Below are 24,644 nucleotides of genomic sequence, written 5' to 3'. Positions count from 1 at the left end.
TGGCAAGATCCTAAGGAGAAAATGAAAGCTTTGAGCTGAGCACCACTGGCTGCAGCTCTGCTGATTCCAGAGGGAGCTTAGGATAACACTATGAGCCTTGCCCCAGCCTTTGCCTGTGCTGCCATGGAAAGAGGAGTTATTAAATTAGGTTTTCTCTGGGCTGAGAAGGGATCAGTATGTCAACAGTCCAATACAAAGGGCAAAAATGCAGTCTCAGTGCCTACCCCTGAACCCAACAAGGTCTTCAGCTCTGTTCCTATAGCAATCCACGTTGCTAGACAATGAAGAATTGTGGCTACCACCTTTTCCTTAGTCACTCTTCACATACACTATTCAAGGTCCTGAGGCATTTGGAAGAATGAGCTCTTGCTCACTGCCTATCCTCAGCTACAGTAACACCTGACAATGGTGAATGACTTTTTATATACGTGATATAATCCTTTTAAGGAAAAAGAAAAACCCACTCTTCATCTTTATTAGATGGGAATTTCCAGCATTCTCCATTTCCCCATCTTTGCAGATAAAGATGCCCTTATGGGTTAATTTTACCTCCTCTTCACTCCCTTTTCCTCTTCCTCCCCTTTTTTTTTTTTCAATTCTGTCTCCATTTTCTTTCTTCCTGTTAAAGAAGAAATCATTATTTCTTAATACTGATGCCTACTACTTAGATTTAGATGTTCCAGGTAGGAATTCCCTGTAAAAACAGATCTTTTTTTGGGGAGGAGTGGACATCTGTGTTAGTACTCACCAAATCACATGAACTCAAGTTACATTTTTCTCTTAGACTTGTCTCAGTATAGAAGAAACATTGACCCAGCTCCAATCTAGCAAGCACCTGAGCATGGCAAAAGACATGCCCTTCCAAATGCCACTCGGAGCTCTCAAATGACTCTTTATGCCCCACATCACTGGAGTTAATTTTAAGAAGAAACTTAACTCTGCAATAGGAAGATGGGGTAAAATCCTAAATGCCAGATTTTCATACCTTGGTTCTGTGCCATTGTGTATGCAGTCAGGTCTGAAGCATGTTAGCAGGCACACTTCCGGGCTCCAAAGGATCCAAGATTGAAACACCTATATATGTAAGGAAGCCAATTTCCTGGAAGAAGATAAAACTGATACAAAGCACACAAAGGACCCCAGTATCAGGGAGAATGTCACCAGCAGTGCAATACATTAAAAATCATTGCAACAAATCAAGTTCCTAAGCGTGACTTTCCCTTTCACACGGAGAATGGACTGATTTGTTCCCCAAACAATGGAAAACTTCGTGGAGTCTCTGGAACAGATTGCTCTTTTTGCCTCCATTACTCACAGATCAGCTTGCCACATTCAGCACAAAGGCAAGGGCTAAAACTCGTCTTATTTGATGTCCACAATTTATGAAAAAATAATCTAGCTCATAGGAAATGAGGCGCTTCAAGAATTTTCTAAAGTGAAAACAATTCACTATCAGCATGGAGTCAGTTTCAATATGACTCATCTGATCTGTGCACCACTATGTTATGCTACCTTGCTCCACCTAGGAATAATTGTGAAGACTTTACTGGAATTTTTTACCACTAGGAAAAATGCACTGAACCTGTGCTGCATAGCTGTGCTTTGACTTGAGTCACAGATGGCAGTAGGACACTGCCATTGCATTTTGTGGGCATGGGAGGGGCTGTTGTTTTACACATTACCAGCACTTCAGTGACACTCAACAGTGGTCCTGTGTCCTGAGAGGCAAGCAAGATTTCTGCACATACAGCGTTTCATTCCATCCATGTCATACCCATTTTTGCTAATTTTTTGTCTGCCACCACTCGGTAAAGCATCATCTAAGCATGTAAAAGTAAAGGAAACATATTGTATGTAACCCATTCAGAACTGTCAACATCTAACACTAATGCTTTCTGACTAACAGCTTTAGGAACCGTTCAGAAGGTCAGCAAATGGCTGAGAGCTATCTGAAACTCCAAGAGAAATATCTCCAAAGCCTAGCATGCACACATCCCACCGGGATCCACATCTGACTCCCACCCACCATGGAACCTACAGCCACACAGTGTAAACATGGCAGGGCCTGCTCTGCAAGGAGAGCCCGCATCAGCTGCTCTGTGCAGATTCTCCCACACCAAAAGGAATTTGTTTTCACAGCACCATCCAAAGTGGGAGATTTCAGGCTCCCAAATACCAACCCAGTCTGCACATTGTTTCAATAGCACTGGAGAGACTAAAGGAAGATCACCCATACGACATTGCCAATTGCCCTTTCCCCAAATGATTTTAGTGAAATTTTGTGCCTAGGAAAAGTTGTACATATAAAGAGATCATTCTTCAACCTGCATAGGAAAAAGGGATAGAAAAATGGGATGTTCACTTTGATTAGAAGAATAAGTCTTTCAGAGAGAAATTCTGAAGCTCTTAGCATAATCCTAGCAAAAATTCCATGGTAATCCATGTTTTTATTCAGAAGAACACTTTCATTGTTAATACTGATTTTGCTTTTATCTGATTTATACTCAGTGATTGTAACACAGACATAGTTTTTGCATGTGAAAGAGTAAGAAAGGAGAGAGTGCTATAGTCTACAGAGGAAGACATGAGGATGGGTGAATGTTTGCCTTGGTAAATAGTATTAGAAGTAATTATTTTTAAAAGTATTCAGGTGCACCTCATTTTGTTTCTATGTAACTAAAATGGGAGCAACTGATTTGCAACCTGGGATTTGAAAAAGCTGATAAAAAGCCAAAGAATAATTTTTGATGAAGTACTTGTTCAACAGCTGCAGCATCATCCAGTAGCTATTGGGCAAGTGCCAGGCTACCTGCTCAGTGTCTGGAGATTGATAACTGTTCAGAATTTGATGAATGATAGATTGAGAAAGTAGACAAACAGACCTAGGGATGATAACCTTAAAATAAAAAAAGTGCAAGCTTTCAGTTAATTAAGACTGTGATCATCAGTCTCCTGCATTACTTATTTGTTATTTTAAGGTTTCTCTGCAAAAAAAAAAAAAAAAAAAATTAAAAAAAAAAAAATAAAAAAAAAAATGTTCTGAAGGCATCCTGGCAAGTGCCCACTGATAGTTTTCTTGAAAAGAATTTGAATCCAAAGGACTAAAGTCTCAGCACCTTTCAATTTTCCTCCTGGAGAGCACCAGCACTATTTCATTAAACAAGCTGCTTGAATTTGCCAGTATTAACTCATTCTTTGCTACCTTAATCTTTTTGTTTTCAGTATTGTCAAATAACATAGATGTAGAGTGAGATGTAGGATTCTAAAAGCCAGTTTCCTCTGTTACAGAAAGTATTATCCCTGGGGTCAAGGATTGTCTGAATCAATAACACACCAATCTCAGTAGCCCCATTTAAATGGTGAGTCAGTTCACATAATCCAGCCACATGTCAGATGAAAAAGAATGGTTTAGCAAACACTTCGCCGTCATCTGGTTTTAGAACTTAGTAGTAAATTATTGGATATCAGTCTACTGTTGCAACTATATATCTTTACACAATAGCAATTTTTCTTGGAGTTTTCTACTGCTCAGCTGCTTATTCAGTATTTTTATACACCCTATATTTATTTTCAAATACCATTTTAAAATTCTCACTGGAATTTTTCCATCTACAGAAGTTTTAAGGGACTAAGTTCACAAGAGCATTTCTCAGGCAACGAAAGCTGATACAAAGAGTTTTGCTGTTCCACTTATTCAGAGCACAAAATGACATCTCTGATCCAGTTCTAATTTACAAACAGCTTTTTTCTGCACTGCATTCAACTGGGCTGTCCTAGACATGCATGCTTCTGTTGGGAGTTTTAATACATACACTGGTTAAATTAAACAGAATTAATATATTAACTACTTTTCATCAGTTAGAAAAATAACCTTACTGTGTAATTACACTTCCTCAACACAAGAGCAGCTGGACAAGACTGGCCACAGGGGCACAAGGAGGAGTTGGAGGCCCAGCAGCACTCCATGGAAGAATACCCGGGAACTGTTAGGAGGGGACCTTGCACTGGAGAAATCCCCCCCCAAAACATCCTGCCCTCTAGCAGGGAAAAAGGGGCCAAGTGCACCCAGGCACCCCCACCAGGCACAAACCTGAATGGGCCACAGTCCCTGCCCCAGCTCTTGGACATGGCCACACCTACATATGCCCACAGACAGTCACTTAAAGAAGCTTTATTGCTGCTCAAGGGATGGGTATGTTAAAATTAGTAGTAGGTGGGGACGGAAACATAAACCAGGATATTTTACAGATAAACCTTTTTTCTAGAGAAAAGGCCAAACTCTCCCTAGTGGGCTAGGAGTCTTCTATGCAAAACAAACAAACAAATCACAAAAAACCCACAAAAAATGTCTAAAGCAGAACAAAAAATTCCCTGATATCATGAAAGAGACATTATCTAAAGCTACTTGTATAACTTCCTCTTTCATGTTTTCTTTGGGATTACACAATAAAGATTGCCAATACTTCATTTAGATATTTGTTGATTACACAAACCCAAGAAAGCAGTTGGTGAACAGAATGACAATAACAAACACTTTTTTCAGAACATTCTGTGTGTAGTATGGTTTTTAAGATTTCCTCAGTGATCACTCTGAGAAATACATGTGAATTTCATTAACATTACCAATGCTCTAGGACAAAAAACCTTACACTTGCACCAGTGCAATTCTGAGTCAATAGTCTCGGCCAACACAAACATTTCAGATTTGGCCTTAGGCATCCAGTGTGCTGTACCTGCATTGCTGGCAAACAGCAGGCAGGAAAGCAAGTTCAGGGCAGAGCAGCACCAGCACCCATGCTCACGGCTGGGAGCATTTGCTGCTTCCAAGGAGCAAACAGTTGCAGAGGGAGTCAATTCTCTCCCATGGCACATTTTGTGTCAGGGCAGGCTTTCAATAGGTACCATATACATGGCAGCACACTTTCTGCTTACCTTGTGTGCTGTAGGAAAATCAAATTGCTTCTTAGAATTGAACAAATTTAGCCAGTCACCACAGAGGGGCTTTAAATGAAGGACAAACACAAATCAATGCTGGCTCTCAAAATGTGTATTGTAGCACACACCATAGACACTGGGCATCTGAAGATGTGCTGCTTTTTACAGGGATTGTCTTTGCAGTTTCATGGGAAAGAGCAAGCTAAATTAACACTGGGCTTTTTTCTACATAGCTGATTTTACAGGAATGTGAAACGTCAGGGGAAGCAGTCAATGCTTAAGTTACTGCTTCCCTGCTGAAACTTGCCAGCAATGAAATATACTGTGGCACCCTGTCTCAAGCAGAGGGATACAAAAGCTGATATTAAATACAATGCAGGGTCTGATTAATATTAGGTGAAACCTGGCACAAATATCAAACCATGAGATTTTTCAAAGTTGCACAGGGGAGACAAAATTTGCTAGGAATGATGTGTCTTTGGCATGGATATCTGTGAGAGTGTGTTGCACTTGCACTCCAGGTAGGTCACTGCTTCCCTGATTTCCTGCTCATTTTCAGCATCTGTAAATCCTAGAGATTAGGAGCTGCCTAGTAAAGCTATGCTCTTACCTCTCAATTGGCTGCTGTGGAAACAGCAATTACAAGTTAAATTTCATCATGCTTAAAAATAATCCTCTTTTTCCCTCTGATCTAAAGTTACCAGTCTTAAAAGAAGGCAGCAGACAATTAGAAATGAAGGAAAGCAAAGCTTCAGGCTGGGACTTATATACAAACTTCACTCCTGCTCAGGAGTTGCTTCTTGGCTCCAAAGGCATCAATATCAACTTTGCTGGTGGCAAGGGCAGATTCACAGCTGACCTTCAAGAGTCTTCTCTCCATAACTCTCACATGGATATAGACCACCATAATGGCCAGAAACTCTCAACAAAGCAGTGAATTTCTGGAAAAAAATTAAAAATGAATGTCTCCATTGTGCTCCTGGTACAGCAGCCAAAAGAACAGAGCCACCTGAAGGATGGGCAGCTTGCCCAAGGGACCAAAGAGCTGAACTGCTCCAAACCAAAGCAGCCCTCAGACAGTTCTGTATGGCCTGCTGCATAATCTTTGGGTTTGGTTTTAAAGTTAATCTAATTTAAAAAGCCAAACTAAATCTCTCCCTTCTCCCAGTTCAGGCAGCAAAATGAAGGGCACAAATGAGATCACTGCCTTGGCCTCTGGTGTCAGCAGGCTGAGGAGGCTCAATTATGGCTTGAGATCTTGCAATTCTCTTCTGCTCTTCCAGACACTTTTCTTTCCTAAAACACAAAAAAACCCAACTTGTAAATAGCATCAAAGAACAAAACCATTTTAAACCATAATTTATAGTTACATTTTGGTAAGTTAATGTATGCCCATTCCTTTGTTAATAGTATTTTCATCTTTTATCATTCAAGTTTTTGAAAATAAAATAGTAATTACTTTTCTCAAAAATATTTCTGTATGGAGCAGTCTCACAAAATATAGGGCTTCAGGCAGATATTCTGCATTCATCACGAAGAAATTTGAAGACAGGGAGAATTTCATATATTTGGAATCAGATCATTGAAGGTGACTCTTGTTGGGAGCTTTTAGATGGAACTGCCTATTGTTGTTTAATGTTTTCTGCCTGAATCTTTAAAAGATCACTTTAGAAAAAAAAATGTGCATTACAGTTATACCTTACTAATTTTTAAGGAAGAGAACACAGGTGCTCTTTGGACTGGTCCCAAAGAACAAAAGAAAATTGAGAACAAAAAACCAAAAATCACTTCAGAAGAAAATCATTTCAGCTTTTGAGAAGTATGAGTGGTGGTAAGATTGCCATCTTATATTTAAAATAACGAATTACAAATCCTGATCTTTAACACCTTGGCAGCCAAACTGAGAACTAATATCATCAGTGGGAATCCAAGCAGAAAGAATAAGTGCTTAGACCAAGGTAACAAAAGCAGAATGAGGAATGAAGCCTCGGGATTTTATGTTGGGTGCTAGATTGCAAGTCAGCTATTTGGAATGGTATTTTCTTTTTCCCCTCTGTGCTAAAAAACTTCTGTGTACAATGTAGAGTCATGGCATTCCTAATGGCTGGATTACTTATAGATTTTTCAGTATGAGAATTTTGCTTCCTTGTTCTTATTCCTAAGGCATGTTTAAATATTATAGACTCAAAATTTAACTTTAAAACAAAATACGAAGTTGTCTCAGTCCTTATAATTTCACTTCTTTACTAGATTGTTTCATTTGCAAGTTTGCCCTGTAAAAGACAAAATGGCACTAAAAATTATGAACAATTCCACATGGTATAAATTATTGAATAAAATCTCCCAGCTTTATCAATAACAAGAACCAGTTTGAAGAACAGTACAGGAAGTGTATAAAATTCTCTCTTTACTGACTGTGTGGCACCACAATGTCCTATTGCTTTTCAGAAGTACCCACATAATTTAATCTCCACATCACTGAGAAAAAGACATAATCTGATGTTTGCTTACTTGTGCATCCTGGCTTGTTGACACTTCTCTAGCAAGTCAAAACCAAGGATGAGCACATTTCACATGTGAGTTTCATGCTCTGCAAGGAATGAAAGGTCAAAGGGTAGCAGGCAAAAGCTATTTGCCATTCAGTTCTAATTTCCTTCATAAATTATTAAACAATCCCTTATGCATTTCCATCTTTGATAGTCTTGTGGTATAAAGTGTAAGTCAATGGATAAGCTAATTGCAATAAGCAGAAGTGGTATTTAATGCACTGGACACTTTCAACAGCAAAGTAGTTCTAATTAGTGTTTCTAACTGATGTGACAGCAGTTTACAGAGCACCAAAATAGTTCCTCATTTGTCAAGTGGGTCCGAAGCTTATGGCAGCTTTCTGATCATCTCCCTTGCCGCAGGACCTGAAAGCACCTTCAAAAAGCTTTCTCTCATTGATCTTTAGTCAGATGCTGACTGAAAGGCACACAGCTTTGCCAGAAAGAAGATAGATAGGTAGATGCTGTACCAGCATGAAAATGTCACTTACTTAATGAAAAAGGGTACCTGCTCCTAGCCCCTCTGTATGCATGTATATGCACACACAAACATACACAAACCCAAACCCAGAGAGGCGGCAAAAAGAGGCATTTCTATTAAGTTAAGCATTTGATATGTGTGTGTAAAGTACAGTCTGCCTAAACTCACCACATCACATTATGTAAGGCATATCCTTATATAAACACAAATTACATTGCACAGTCCATGACTGAAATGCAGAGATTTTTAAAATTTCATTCATGAAGACCTTCCCTCTAGATTTTTCATTGTTAGGCAAGCAGTGCATCAAGTGAACTACATCATTAATTTCAAAATATCACAGTTTACTTTCCTTGCCTATGGTTTCTTCTACTGTATCAATAGTTCAGCTATCATGCTGTTCTCTGAGGGTTGAGGTAGTAAATGATGGCATGTCAGGTAAAGAGCAAGTATTTGCTGAAAACAGTGTCAAGAAAATTCAGAAGAGTTTTTTCTTTGTTGCACTTGTTTTACAGCCATCATTAAATTAAATATTGTGGTTAGTTATGGGATAAACTATGACATTTTTCTACATAGCTCAGACAACATTTAAAAGGGCCCATAAAAGCATTTATGGGACTTTAAAAATAGTTTTTAAATTCACTGCCAATCAGGTTTGTCAAAATCCACTCTTTACTGAAACACGTGCACTACATAGCAGGAACTGTGCTGATCTGTTACAAGCAGCATTATTTGATGGTACCATGTGTGTACCACAACCCTTCTCGGATGCTGGAGATGCAGCACTCCCCTGTGATGAGTGTTCCAAACATCTCCCAGTTTCTCAAAATGAAGGGGATACACGAAGAACTGTAACAGAACAGCCAAGTGGTACACACATCCAGGCTGCCCATCTCTGTAGTGCCTACAGTGCTGGCTTCTGACCAGGTACCTTGGGTTCCAGGGTTGTTCTGGCCATCAAGTCTCTGGTGCATCCTTGCCCTGTGTGTTCCACCAGAAGCCCTTTTTCGCTAGGTCTCTTGGGAACAGTGCTGAAAAGCCAGCAGATATTTCAGGAGTGCTAAGCAGAACCTCCACCAGTCCATTAAGGGGGACTTAGAACTACTTTTGGCTCCGTGCCTTATTGAGGGATAGCCTATTCCACTGTTCAGCCTATGTACTTCCTTAAAATAAAAGCTAAATTGAAAATGCATTACTTGCACCATATAGGGGTCAAGCCAGTAAGAAAGGAATACTAATGGAAAAAGATTTTATGGTTATTCTTTTCCTTGAGAAAAAAAAAAAGATCTTCACTACACATTTCATAACCAGATTGAATCTTGAAAGGGCAACAACTCCTTCTAGAGACAGGAGACTTAGTATCTAGAAATGGAGAACTAAAGAAACAAAAAACTCCCTGCATTTTATTTCAGCATGCCCAGTAGTTTTATTCCAGCATTTTTTCAGTCCCAAAGGCATGGTGGAATAAGGAGCTATTTGGCTGATGTCAACACTCCTTTCTCTCCCAAGGCTTATACCCAGCCTGAAAAAAAAAAAAAAAAAAAAGAAACAAAAAACCCAAACAAAATCCATTGCTACAATGAAGGGCTTTGAAACAAGCAGAATAGACATACAAGGATGACCAGCTGAGAATTAGGCCCACTGCTCCAGGAGGTGATCACTCCCTCCCTCTAAAGTCTATCTCAGTAGATATTCCATAGTTTTTAAATTCTCAGTTTGACCATCTGAAGCAACAGTGTCCTTTCAAGTCAATCATGGAGGCTGCTACTCCCAAATCTCTCCCCTTGCAGGAGACCACAGTTCATAAAAGCGTCGTGTGGAAGGCGATATCACTTCATGCAGCACAGGCAATTAGGAATATGGAAGGGACTGGGTCAAAACACAAGTCAGAAATAATAGAGAGGATGCACTAATTGGAGAAGGTTTTTTTTTGTTTGTTTGTTTGTTTGTTTTTTTGTTGTTTTTTTTTTTTTTTTAGGGCTTCCATGTCAAATTAGTCAAATGTCTTAGGCACTTACCGAGTGGGTGAGCCATGAATGCTGTGTGCCTGCCCAGCACAGAGCTGCCTGCAGCCTCCCATCTCACTACCTGCATTTCCTTTTCTCTGCTTCTTGGCCTCAGAACTCTGCCTCTCCTGCAGTGCCTGTCCGCATCAGCCGGGTCACCTTTCAAAGCAGATGACCTGGTTCACAAACAGTTACAGTATTTGACTAAGGCACTCCTTGAGCCAAATCTCAGGTACTGAACCCCACTGGCTTTACAGTTTGACTTCTCTGCAGTGCAAGGGAGGCAGTACATCCTAAAATTCATATTGCTGCAAAATCTGCCCGTCCTCTGAATGTTCTATAAGAGACAAAATCAGTGAAATACTTCAATGAATGACAGCCCAATAGCCAAATTACAAGGCAAAACCCTGGTCTGAGCCAAGTGAGCATGGAAACACCTAAACCACAGCACAAGTTCCTGGGAGAGGCAGAAGAGCTAGAGGTGCAGTCTGTGGTTTACCATTACAGAATTTGCATTTGCAGTGGTTTGCTCTAATTTAAGGCATTTTCACGCTGGCTTTCAGGCTAGGCAGAGGATTATAAGTGTCCCTTCTTCCCTTTGAAATTCTCATACCAATTTTCTAAAAATGATCCAGAATACTATGCAGCTTTTTTTACATTAAAAAACATTGCTGGAAAACTTGCTTTTGCATGGAAGTGCACTCTCTGCTGCTTCTGCTTTGAAAAGCAGATAGATTATGGGTGATGGAAGGGGAGAGGCTGTTTCAGTTCCCACTGCTCTTGCTTATTATTTCCCAAAAGGTTTTGCATCACACAGGACAGAAGCAGGCAAAGCATCATTGTTTTACCTTAGTTTACAATACTGTCTTGGAGAGACCCCTGTGTCATGGGGTCACTCATAGAAGCACTTCTACACAACTTTTGTCTTGCATGCTTTGAAAACTGTTACCCTGTTTAGGTCTCTGACCTCTCCTCCAAGTCCCTGTCTTAATTACTGCTCTTGTATTTTCATTTCTGTTATTTGATCCACTTACTGGCTTTTTTCTCTGATGCCATTTTGTGTTGCCCTAGCAAGCCTTCCTATCCTTTTATCAACTAATGTCCTATACTTTCACACTAATTTTTAACTAAACAATAGCTCTCCAGTTTCTTTTGCAGGTCTAGAACTGCTATGAATATTAATAGCTTCTTGCAAGCTCTATTTGTGGGAGAGTGCTGGTCTTTGATCTGTGGCTTTTCCTTGAATACACTAGCATCTCTGCAATTGGGTTTTGGGTTGCTTTTATGTTTTCCTACCAGATTCCTTTCTTCGTTTCCATCTTTTGCTTTTATTGCAGAGTTGGAAGCTGTGGAGGACCTTTAAGCATTTTTCTTTATTAAGTAAGCCCTCTCATACTGGCACAGTCTATGGCGATTTCAGCCCTCATTGTGGACTGAAATGGATTTCTGTACATTCCCAAAGCCATCAAGACATTCAGGTGGGAGCATGTAATTTGTTTTGTACTGTAGAATTCCTGCCATGCCTATATGTATTTAGACCACAGGCAAACCAATAAAGTTGTCATAGAAACAAAGCATTTCATGAATAAATCAATTCATAACAAACTTGTAAACTTCGAAGAATCCACTGTGCTTTAACAACACATCTATTATATAGAAACACTAATCATGTTTGTAATGAATAACGTACATATCCTACACGTGTCCATTTTTTTAGTCCTGTTGGGCATCTTATAAATATTAAGTCTTTCCTGTATGTTGTGCATGTCTCCACAGCAAGAAAAGACAGAAGTGGATGCTTGCATGATAATGTATCAGCAGGAATTTTTCTATTTCTTTTTTGATGTGTGAGGCAGAGGTTCAGTAAACTCTGAATGCCTTTTTTACATACCAGTGAGGATTGAAAGTATCAGTGCAGTAATTCTTTTTCTAGTCACAGACAACTTAATAGGAATTTATCCACTCTTCATATAATTATAAAAAAGCCCAGACAATGAGAGCCTGATAAAAGAAGCAGATAATATTGCTGAGAGCTGATAATACAAGCATAAGTTCACAAGCTGAGAAAATCCTACCTTTTACTCCAGTTTGGTCTCAGTGAAATACATGCATCTGTGGTGGAAATGCTGCTAGAATCGATCATAATTCAGTATCAAAACTTCACTTTGCACATCATACTTTCACTAGCACATAGGTGAGATGGGTGCCAAATACTACCTGACCCAGCACTCTGTTTGCCTTCGTGGGAATGGCAAGCCAAACAGGATAGAGATTTTTTGGAGTCTCAGTCTAGCAGTCCCCTGATTTCAAGTGAATTGTCAGGCAGTGAGGTAGTACCTTGCTGTGAGTTGCACATGTGCTTGAACTCTCAGCTACCAATGCAAAGCCAATGGAGAGATTTTCAAGTATGCCTGTGAGAAACATGCCTACAAACAGGGTGAAGGAAAAAGAGGCACGCAGTGCAGGGGAATAAAAGAAATAACACATTATTAAAGAAAAATGGTTAGCATTCAAATTCAGAGGCTGGGTGTCTAACCAGTGATAGACAGACATGATTAAAACATGGTCCATACAAGGACAGCCTTATGGGGCCCATCCATAGAGGCTCCCAAAGGCCAGGGAAGGTCCCTCCCCAGCACCAGACCCTATTTTCAGTTTCTGCAAAGGAAGGGCCAAGCTGAGGTTTCTGTTACAGTGAAACACCTTTCTGCCTTCTCCATGCAATAGCAGTTGTGGAAAAAGATATGGAGAATAGTCTTAAGTATCTATCCCAGAAAACATGTGCATGAATAACAAATTGCTAACGTTAATTGGTAGCAAGACATGTTACATGTGGTACATGAATCTGCCAGACTTAAGGTGGAGTCTCACTCTACTGATCCCAGTAATTAAGCAGTAGGTTATTAGTTTAATATTGCTCTATAATCCATTAATATTATGTAAACTTAATCGCAAATACCCTTAACTGTATACCTACATCTCACTTCAAGGAGTTATTCTGAAACAGCAAGGGAAACAACTTGGAGAAATATATTTTATAACTACAAGTTCAAAAATGTCTCCTTTCTTTGGAAGACATTTAAGTGCTTTTTCTAGTTCTCTAGAATATTCATTATTTGCCTTGCAGTTAAAAAATTTCAAGTATTTATTTTATTATATCTTGGATATTCACAGGAGACAAAGAAGCATTCTAAAAAGAAAACTTCACAACACATTTAGGTGGCCCATTTCTCTGCAGAGTTTTCCCCTATTCACAATTGGAAGGCTGCAAATAAAGAACTTGGCTCACAGGCATATGCTGCAGGATGGGCAATATTTGTGTCGCCTCTGCACAAGACCAAAGCTCTCACTAAGGTTTTGCTGTCCAGGAATATGCTATAGGAATAACAGCTCAAAAGCAAAAGTCATCTGCTTTCAAATTCACAGAGCCTTCTCTTAACTATATATTTTACAGATATGTTATTTTCATAGAACAATACATTACCCAGTAATTAGGTTCATTTATGGAATCAAATCAAGGCTGTCTACATTTCTGCTGGGTAATGTTCTTCACAAACAATCCCCTCTCCTGACTCCTCTGATTATTTTATGATTCCTCTTGCTTCTTGTCAGTACAGATTAAAGGTAACACATACAGCTGGGAACAAACATAATTTTCCAGCAATAGCATTTTGTTTTCCTTAATAATTAACAAGTGCTGCTGACTAACCTTCCAGTATAAAATCTGCACCTTATCGAAAGGGAGCGGACACAGGTTAGAACAGCTCACTTGGGATATCAAAATAAGAAGTGTGATTAAAGCATTAAAGATTTAGAGGTTGACATTAAGGGATGAAAGGTGGAATTACTGTAAATATAAAACTGTTCAGCATTAAATGGAATGTGTTACACTTGAAACAGTCTTTCAAAGTGCTAACATTTCAGCATTAATTATTAATAGAAACTGACAGCTCATTTTTAATTTGAGCCTAATGACAAGGTTCCTTAAGAGATAAATACAACACACGGCTCAGAGGGTTTGTGGATCTTTTGAAAGGCTCTCCAGGTTGCTTAGATCTTAATCTGAAAATTCCTCATAAAATAACATTCTGTCCACAGAAGTAAAAGAAAAACCCCAACAATTCAGTGAGTACCAGCCCTCTCTTTGGGGATACCTGCCCCACATCAGCAGAGTGCCACTGGCAGCACTCCCCCACTCTGCTACACATCCAGATGAGCATGGAAAAAGTCTCAAGGGTGCACCACCAGCCTTTCATCACCCCCTTTCCCACCAGATGAGCTTTGGAAAATGTGTATTTAGCTTTCTGAGTGCTTTTCTTATCAGACCACAAACATCATGTTCACCCATTGCTAATCACTTAATGTCTTTAGAGCAGTTACCCATCTCCATTCCCTATTTGTCATAATTTTGAGTTATGTCACCAAAAAATGAGTTTTAGGACCCAGTTCTGATCCCAGCCCAGTCTCCATCACTCAGGAGTAAAGTCACTGCTATCAGGAGGACAAGAAATACACCAAAACCAAGGAGGACAGACATACACAAAAAAGAAAGTACAGGATCACAGGTGAGGCCAGGCAGAAGGACTTTTGCTAAAAACTGCTGTTTCTGCATCACCTCCATTGGTCCAAATAAACTTTTGAAGTGTCAGCTATAAATCAAAATACCATTATTATACTTCTGCTATTGAAACTTGAATTATGATATCCAATGAAAAAAATGCATTTTAGACCTGAAATAGGATCTATTCAACAATACCTATATTACACAAAGAACATTAAATCTTCTGTTACTAGAAATATTTGTAGTAGCACTCAGCTGCTCCTTTGGGACACCACAACTCTCCTAGATGCGTGAAGTTCTAAATAATCCGTCGGAATGAGGGTCAAACTTTGCTTGTTAGCTTTGGCAGGTGCAAAGGCTCATGAGTGACAGTGCACTTCCTTCCAGCCATGCAAACAAACTGCAGCAAGGAGCCTAAGTGAAGATATATTGCCATTGCATTCCTACAGGGGAGGTGGGAAATGGGGGAGATGGAAAGAAAGTGGATGGGGCAAGCAGTGGGCAAACTAAAAAGAAAGAAAACAAACACCCTATGTTTTAGGATGCAGCTGAGAAAAATTTCAGAAGAAAGCAGAAGGAACATGCTGATAGTTTTATCTGCTCTTACTGACACACTCACAATTCCTCAGGGGCTGGAAAGAAACGAGGCAGTTTGCAAGCTGGGCTTTCACTGTGCACAGGCCTGTCTCACAATATGATAGGAATTAACTTGTGTCTACAAAAAGGCAATATTTGGCAAAGAAGGGCACTGAGGCCATGAGGCTGTCAAATTAAAGGACATTCAGAGAAGAAAAGCACTCATATACTGGCTTAATTCAAGCATCAGGATAAAGGAAGGGTAAATAAGGGTAATAAAGAGGGAGTAAGAGAAATCATTGCCTGAGAATGCACTATGATTTCACTGCAAAGCCTGCTGATGTAAATATTTTTGGGTTTGGCTTTTCTGTTTACTCTGTGCTTTTGTTTTGCTTCAAAGGCATTTATGCTAGAAGTAGCACGTTAGGAGGATCAAAGTTACAAGATGACTTTTGGGAAAAACCTTTATATAAAACACTCAGAATTTGACTTTTGGTGCTATCTCAGAGTTAGCATTCACTGAGTTGCTTTTTGGCACACACAGTTCCTATAGCTTATAGGAAATTTGATGAAATCAGATGTGCTCCCTATTAGTGTTAAACAATCTAACTCTACCTGCTCATGGTAATGTCCAAGTATTGGATCTGGACTAATTAAAAATGACATTTGGAAAGCAAGTATTTTTGGTTTTGTTAAGCTGCCTTAAAGAGATTTTGCATGATCTCTGTCAATAACTAAACACCTGTATTCTGGAGAGTGGAAAAGCTGAGCTAAGAAACGCTTTTCAGTTTATATACAAAATAAAATTGCTAAATTCACCTAAATGAACCATTTAAAGCAAATTGCTTTCCCAGTACTACTCAGGACTATTTGCCATTTATGAGTTGTTAGAGAAGTATGAAATATACCTAATGAAATACACAGCCATACAAAAGTCAAGGCTTTTTTTATAAGTCATTCTTTAATGAAAGATGAGGCATTTTCTTGTAAAAATGTTGCCAGTGTGTATATTTCTAAAGCATATTAAGAAATGTACAATCAGAAGCAGCATGCTGTTCTACCTTCTGCTCATTTCCTTGAAAAAGTTCCTGTCACAAATAGAAATGGTATCTGAAAAGACCCAGCGAGTGCATCTTTTCTAGGAAAAAGAAAAGATTTCCTCTTCATTTGAAGATTTGATTCCAGGGATGACAAGGCAGTTTGCAATTTCAGCATGTCTCCCGATTTTTATAAAAGAGAGGAACAACAGCTTCAAAGGCCCAGCTCCCAAGTATGAAACCCTTTTTTAAATTCATTTCTTGACTCCTAAGTATCTGCTTTAATAAGCTGGTGTCAATGCGTACATTACTCTTGTACATATGAGGGTCACATATAGGTCTGATTTTTGTCCTGACAGCCTCATCCCATTCCAGCCTCCCCAGAGCCTTCTGGGGTCCCCCCCATCATGTTTTACAAGCACACACACCCCAATCACAAACCTAAACTGCAGGATTCCTGCATCCCAGCAAAGGCAGCTCCCCTACAAAAGAACACCCATGTTCTGTGCCATGTTTGGAGGCTGCTCGTACAACAGCATGTGTCAGTATTTTCACGAGCTACAAGACAGGATTTAATCTGTAGTTGGGCCAGAACAGATGCACACCACACAGAAAAAGCTGTAATATACTACCTACACATACTTCTTTGAGGGTACACAGCCTGCTTCTGCACCAAGTATACACATCCCATTTTATGACATTTCAAATAAGGGCAGCAAGTGTTGATATTGCACATATCTTAGTGCATCAGAGTCCTGTGACATCCTCTTGAGGGCTTTTAAACTAGCAATGTATGCTGTACATGATCTGCCTTGCATGCAGACTAGAAAGGTTCCATATTTCTCACCTCTCCTTCCCTCTTCCTGATCTCACAACCACCTCAACTGAACATCTATAGTAAACAATAAGGTGACTTCAAACAGAAAAAAGAGATCATGAACTTTACTCTCAGTGATTGCAACAAACCTTGGCTGGCAGAGACTTGAGCTCCTTCCTGACTTCGCCACCATATAGGACAGATTACCACTAGCAATTCTCATGTACACTTAAAGGATAATGCCTCATGCCAGCATTTTAGAAGAAAGCAGCAGCTCTAAGCTCATGAACCAAAATGAACCAAAATATTTTATTTTCCTAACAATATAGTCATCAATACTGAAAACAAATGTGAAGGGTCATTCTAAAAACACAAAACATTGTGTCAAGATTTCTTATTATTTTTCAGTGAGATCCTCTCCTGTGGGTGTTGGTGGGGTTTTTATTTTTTTGTTTTGGTTTTTTTTTTGTTTGGTTGGTTGGTTTTTTTGTTTTGTTTTGGGTTTTTTGGGGTTTTTTTGTTGGTTTTTTTTTCCTGTGTCTGCAGTGGGTTTCCAAAAGAGGTAAAAGGTTCTCAGTAACTATCTCCTGGCTTTCACCCCACAGTCCCCACTCAAGGCCAACCCTTCAGCCAGCACAAACCTGAGCTACAGCCCCTGCTGTCACTGGAGCTTTTCTGCTGTGATGCAGATGGGGCTTTGGCTCCTGCAGTTCTGGTGTACATGATAGCCCTCTCCAGGGCTACATGATGCTTGATGGAGGCAGCATTAATGCAAACACGACTCCTTGCTCTTTGAAAGGCAGACATCTCCTACAACCTGACATCAACAATTTATGCACCTGAAGGAACCATGCTGAAATGGCACCAGGAAATTTGTTTATTATTGTTTCATCTTGTCAAGACTGGAAGATGAGAAGGTGTGCATTTTTGAAGTGGCATACAAAGGGTGGAGTAGTGGGAGTTTAGGAGGCTCTGCCAAGGAAGAAGAATGCAAGCTGCATGTTTGGAGCACTTGGCAATAGGCCCTGCAAGTCTCTAGGAAGCAGCGAGACATGGGGAGGGAGGAGATGAAACCAAAGCAAACAAGACAAGTCTGAGCCCTGGAGATAGGCAGGGAGGGGCAGCAGGCACTAGCCTGGGAGAAAAGGCAAGAAGCTAAGTTAGTCTGCAGTGTTGAAGGACAAGGGAGCATCAGTGGGAGATGTCTTGGAGACAGCTGAAGCTGAAGAGCTGAAATTTGGGGGGGAAAAAAAAAATTGCAATATGACCTATCAAATAGGTGCAGAGGTTAAATCACATAAGAGGAGCTGGTAAGGGAGAGAAATGGTCTTGTAAACCACAAGAATCAATAAAACAGAGTTTAGGAGGAAAAATGCTGCTCATAGCAATGCTGACTGAAAAAAAAAAATTGAATGGGACAATGAAAACCAAGGTAAAACAAAGTAAATGTGAATCCCTGCATAAATTGAAAAGCCTCATACATATCTTCTCGGAGAAACAGGACAAAAGCCAGCCCAGCCGGTGTAAACTGGCACAGCTCCACTGAAAGCCAAGGCTACCTTTTCCTATCAGTCAGCCTCAGTGATGCCTTTAGACTTCTCTAGGCTCCTTGTGCACTGTCCCCCAGTACATTATTAACTATATCACATATATGCAGGCATACAAGGCTAACAGAGTGGTCTTACCACCAACCTTAAGAAGTGCCATAAATTGTATTTGAGATAGGTAGTAGAAGTGGTATAAAAATATGAATATTGACTTTTATCCATTACTGGCAGACACTCCCATAAAGAAAAAAACTAAGGAGGCTTACTGTGTAATTGTTCAGCACAATGATTTACTGTGCAATTCTGGAAAGCTTATCATGTAACTCATTGTGAAACTCCCTGATTTACTGTGAACACAGCAGAGCTTATCACAATGTTTCTGTGGGAAAGACTTGGCACCAGCTTGGGATAGGGTTTCACAGACCATTAATGATGACTGACAGGTTCATTTCAAATGAGTTATAAAAGTTCACTGTACAAAATCATCATGCTTTGTGATAGTCAGATATTTTAACTTCTGTGCTGTATAAATACTCCTCAACACCAAGAAACGAATGAACAAGCACATATGAGACTGGCTTGGTTTACATTTCTCTCATGTTTTATATATTATCATTAGTGTCAACCTTCACCTTTTCATGGTCTGTACATGAAAAATGAAAACACTTTTTCTTCAGATTGGACTGGATGAGATATGTACAACCCTTCAACCCAATTATGAAAAGTTAAATGCTCTCAGCTTGGGTAAAATATTTTCAGAATCATAAATCTGTATTTTTGAAGGCTGAGAGACATGTCTATAAAATACTAAGTGTGTGTCTGACATGTCAGATAAAGCCCAGCATAAAAATAATGTAAATGCCACTTAGCCAAATGTTCATCTGGTTTCCTTTTTGCTTGACTGGGCACATTAAACTTGAACAAACAGGATAAACATGTGATTTTTGTGGAATTCCTATGCTTGAGGCAGTCCTGACAAAACTGGAAGCAGGTATTGACTGCTGCAGGTAAGTGGGAAGGTACTGTCAGGTTTATGTGGCTCTGAACCTGTGCCATTCTAGAACCACACAGAAATCCCTAGTATGCCTTTCTGCACAAAGGCCTGAAAAGGAATGGATGAAAATACCACTTCAATTACATGGACAATCTGTTGAAAGTTAAACGCAAAACTGAAGAGGTCACCCAGCAGGTACCACCAGTTCAGGCCAATCCACTGTCAAATCTTGCATACAGCAGAAAACTGACTACTTGTTGAAGCCCTTTGCACAGGCCAACAGCAATTTTAAACATCCACTTCTCCCTTCCCCATTCTGTAACCTGGGCTTTACAAAAGATCAAGGCTTCATCTCACGTGGCGACACTACAAATTGCACATTATTCTACAGTGGAAAAGCTCATGCATTAATCTTTTTAAGATGAGCAAAGGGAAGATAAGGAAATGCTCAATGCCCTGTTTATTTACAACAGCCCAGTGCATGTCACTGTATAGCACAGCCAGGTGATCTTTCCTTGTATTCTTCAAACAGGTGGATGCTAAGATTTGCTTTCCTTATACTGGACAAAAGCCAAACCTGTTGCAGTCATTCAGAGGCATTCAGTGCACACTGCACTGTAAAGATGCCCAGCTCAGTCCCCAGTGCATCAGGGCAGGCTACCTTTCCCACTCCTGTCAGAGCTCAGAGCAGCCTTATAGGAAGCAAAATACAACCCTGAGAACAAATCAAATGTCCCCAACAAGATGGGCCTGTGCAAATCTCCCACTCTTAAACCCTGTTCAGTGCTGATATGAAAAAGATACAAGTGTGGCTCTGCTGCCCTAGCTGTGATCATTCATATTCAGTCAGGTCTGGACTTGGTAAATGGATAGAGGCTGTAAAACTGCAGCTGAAAATGGCAGCTTGGATACATCTCAAACTACTCTGCGCTTCTGGAGAAGGGTTTGTTTAGGTAGCCCCACTAACAGCCCACAGCTCTTTAGGCAGTGGGATAAGAGGAAGAGCAAAAGCATGCTGGTGCCCATGGAGACTCATACAACTCCAGGACCATGGCAAAGAGCAGGCTTCCTTTACAAACAAGCTGAATTTCACTACTAAGGTGTTTTTGGATCACACTGTGTTAGCCATGACCACAAGAGGAGGTTTAAAGCAATCTGTTTCTAAAAGAACCCACCCAGTTTTCATTGTTCCTGTTGCAAAAAAGCATTTAAACACATTTTGCACTGTTACAAGTAAAGAACACTGAGCCAGCATAGCCACAGAACTGCCTCAGCTTTCTTTTTTCAATGAATCAGTGATTTACTTCCATTACTTATACTGGAAAACAGCAGGATTTCCAACTCCTGTAATTAATTTTCAATACTGTAGAAGACTGAGCACCTGATTCACTGACTACAAAGGGGACCAGAGCACATGTTTCAGTTTAAGCGTGTGACAAACTGATTCAGGTAATCAGGACCAAGGAAGTGTGCAGTGGTATCTGCTGTAGGTGCTTCCACAGCATCATTTTCCTCCTCATCTGCTAACATGAATCAGTGCTATCTTGCCACTGGACTGGCTGACCTATTAAAAATGTATCTGGACATACAGCTGTACCCTGTGATATACAGTTAGCACTGTTCCGTCAGATTGATTTAGAGAAAGGAATATGCTTATCTGGAAAGGTAAAAATCACAAGGCAGAAAAGGAACAGCTGGCAAGTCTTAAAGACAAAGGGGAGGCTCTCTTCAGACACTTTTCTTGTATAATTTATGCTGTAGACATTTTACTCTGTCTAATTGCCCCATTTCAATCTAATGTCAGTTAATCAATGACTTCTGCATAGCATGGAGGTGAACCCTGGATGAAGAACAAATGCATAAATTTGGTCTGCCTTTTTGCAGGCTCTACTTACAGTGCCTCATCTTTTGCATTTGCTTTCTGGAATTGAAATTTCTTCTCTTTTGACTCATCCCCAGCAAACACCCACGCTCTCCCTCTTTTGAGTCACAGTGTTTTTGTATTTTTAAATCATGATTACACTTCTGTAAAATGTAGATTTCTGAAGTACCTCACCACTGTTTTTTACTATTGTTGTTTAATTATTCTGTTATTTTTATTTGGAAGGTCTGCTTCTCAAACCTCTCCAGGTGGTAAAATCCCAGATATATCATGAAACAAACATTGTGACTTTTTGCCTTGCTTCTAAAGTCTTGATTTCATGCCTTTCTTTCCCTTACTCAATATATTCAAGTGTACTTTTAAAACAAGAACATATTATCCCAAGTACTTGGAGGGACCCACAGATTTTTTAATCTTCCAGGCTAATCTATGTAGAGTAGTTGGAAACAAAAAACATTCAGAGATTATGCCAATCAAACCCCACATGCAAAGGATCTGATTTGGCAGGTGCTCCAGTCTACAACTTTGTGGGATGAAGCCCATATTCTTCTATTACCTCCACACTAATACTACCTTTAAACAGACACACATCCAAATACACTTGTAGATATCCTGGAGGAGAACCCTGCACCTAGCCCAGAGAAGCAGACTCTTCCTTCTCCTTCAAACTTGCCCTATCAGAATCTGGTAAAATAAATAGAGAATGTTTTGTATTTTTTTAAGGAAAACTGGAAAACCTGCCCAAGCAGTAGCTTAACTGAGTGTAAGGCATGAAACCTGTAGGTAGTTATCCTCTGTCCTGCTGGAGGCCAGATATCCATGTATGGAGTTGGACAAAAACATAGGAAAAACCATTGAAGTGACACTGTTTTCCATGTTTTTTTCTAAATGGTGGAGAAATGCAACATGAGGTGCTTTATTCCATTTCTTTAAATGGCCTACATGTGTAAGCTGTTCTGCTAAATGCATGAAACAGTGCCCCAGGTTTCTTAACAGCTGGATGCTTATTGAGGAGGTATTTTGGAGAATTTTAACTTGATCCATTCCACCGCAAATACCTGTAGTTCTTCTCTTGAAACAATCCATGCAATTTGGATCAACTCATTGTCTAACACTGTCCCAGAAAAAGCAAACTAAGACAAACCCTCCAGCTTCTCTCACCTCCCAACCACCACCACCACCCCAAATCTTTTACCATTGCCTGTACAAAACACTCGGATGCCAGGAGGTTTGTGTTTTGATTTACAAAATTCTTGAACAATAGCTTGGGTTTGCACAGAATAGGCAGACACAAGATCAGGCAGGGGAGCAAGCCCTGATTACCACAGAAAGCCACTGGCTGCACAGGAGACCAAAGGACAGCACAACCTCAGCTCCAGCTGTGTTGGCTCAGCTTCCCCCAGCTGCATCCCGGCAGGAGCTGCATCCCCTGTCCCCATGTCTCTGAGGAAAAGTCTGGAACACTAGATCTGAAAAGCTATTGCAGAACAATTGCTCCAAGATATCAAACCTAGCTACTTTTTTCATACTCCTGAGAAATCTTGCCTTTCTAATATGAAATAGGTTATAGAGACATGGGGCAGGGCAGGTTCATCCAGGTTAAGTAAACTTTATTACAGTATTTACTTACCTCAACTAACCCACATCTTCTCCCAGCACGACAGGGAGGCAGGACCAGGCACTAAACAGCTGGTGGGGAGAGCAGGGGAGCTTCAACTACAAGTTCCAACATCAGGCACGTTCATAGCAATGGCACAGGCCTGGGGGCTGAGCTTAGGGGAGAATCTGTAGGTCAGGGTCAAACCAGATACGCAGATTGCCAGCCAGGTCCACGCTGGCAGGACAGCTCCGTCACCAAGCCTGGGGGCCCATACACAGGCCAGAGTCCACACTAGCAGGGTGCCACACCAGGAGCTGGAGACCTGCAGCCCTACAGCACAGTTAAGAAACAGGGGGATGCAAAGGATGCTTAAATCCTGAGTCCTGGGAGGGGCTGGGATGCCCCATGTGGGGCTGGTCAGGGGCATTAATACCTATCAATGCCTCAAGGCAGCTGACACCTCATTTATTGTTCAATTAATTTCTGTGCACATTTATAGCAAAGTGGGGGGTTAGATTGCATTATACCATGTGCTTAAAAAAAAAAAAAAATACAAAACCCCACCTAAGCAAACCCCCATACCCTGGCAAAAATATTGAGAGAGAACTCTGTTAAAAATAGAAGCTGAGATATGGAGCCTCAGAAGGGATATGAAGTTTTATTCAATATTTCCTAGTTGAACCCAACATTCTGCTCAGGGAGCTACAGTAGTGCACAATCAAAACCTTCTCTTATTTACCACAATATTCTACTGTATTGTGTCACATTGTTGCTGGTACAGAAATTATTTAATATCATTTTTAGTTGTAAATTACAGCTCAAAAAATTTCCATTTGTTTTATTCAATACACATTGAACTGTTATGTTAATTGTTCCAAAATAGGTGGAATTTGTCATCAAAGAACAGATCAAGATCCCACTAACTTAAAACAGCCTTTTTCTTCTGCCTGAAAAGAGTAGGACTACCTGGGGATATTTTTTTCCTTTGCCAAAGGAGAGAATCAGACCGATGAGAGTTGGCTCATCAGGAAGATGTATAATGTATTTTATCTTCAGTTTTTGAGAAAACCCTGTGTCAGAAACGTGTATTGTAGGTGGAATAAATTCACTGCTGTATAAAATTAGAAATCATTCTGAGATCACATGTAAAACAAACATGGTCAACAATGAGGCTTTTTTGTTTTAAAAGCTTTTTGATTTGTGGTAATATTCCTCTTCTAATACACTATCATTAGTATTTTATTGATCTCAAAGTTCTTGGTATTTCAAAGGCTCTGATTAAAATTTTCTCCAAATATAAGAAAAAAATCTATTGTACCAATTATATGAGCAATCTGAAGTCTGTAGTGTGTGCCGCTTTACAGGACAAAACAGTAGCAAAAGGAAATAAAAGCCAGTGTCAATCTTCAGTGAAATTAACACAATTTAAAGCTGCTCCAGGCAAAACAATGAAATCTGTAATTTATCAGCACTGGATAACATCACCAGGAGAATTATTTAATGATTAACTACAGTGGGCTGGAGCCCGAGGTGAGGCGTGTTGGCTTATGGCTTCTCTTGGAGTGTGCTCTGCCTCAGAGCTGAAACACTGGCCATTGCCACTGGAGAATAAACCCCAGCAGGGCTGTCCTGCTGCCTGGGACATGACCAGGGCAAGGGGAA

General features: G+C 40.1%; 1 long non-coding RNA gene across 2 annotated transcripts; it reads right to left on the bottom strand.

The window, feature by feature from the left end:
- Positions 1-4,155: 4,155 nt before the first annotated feature.
- On the bottom strand, positions 4,156-23,331 carry LOC136294923 (uncharacterized). Of its 2 annotated transcripts, XR_010722528.1 has the most exons (4): positions 23,013-23,331; positions 7,447-7,525; positions 6,143-6,231; positions 4,156-5,876 (listed from the first exon to the last, which is right to left on the bottom strand). It is a non-coding gene; the product is annotated as an uncharacterized lncRNA (long non-coding RNA). The 2 variants fall into 2 exon arrangements; XR_010722527.1 differs by having other exon boundaries at positions 4,156-6,231.
- Positions 23,332-24,644: the final 1,313 nt, after the last annotated feature.

The sequence above is a fragment of the Chamaea fasciata genome, unplaced genomic scaffold (genome assembly GCF_029207755.1).
Source record: "Chamaea fasciata isolate MVZ Bird 193981 ecotype frontalis unplaced genomic scaffold, bChaFas1.0.hap1 SCAF_10, whole genome shotgun sequence".
Lineage (NCBI taxonomy): Eukaryota > Metazoa > Chordata > Aves > Passeriformes > Sylviidae > Chamaea > Chamaea fasciata.
Note: the sequence above shows the minus strand (reverse complement) of the source record. Positions and strands in the feature narration are given on the sequence as shown.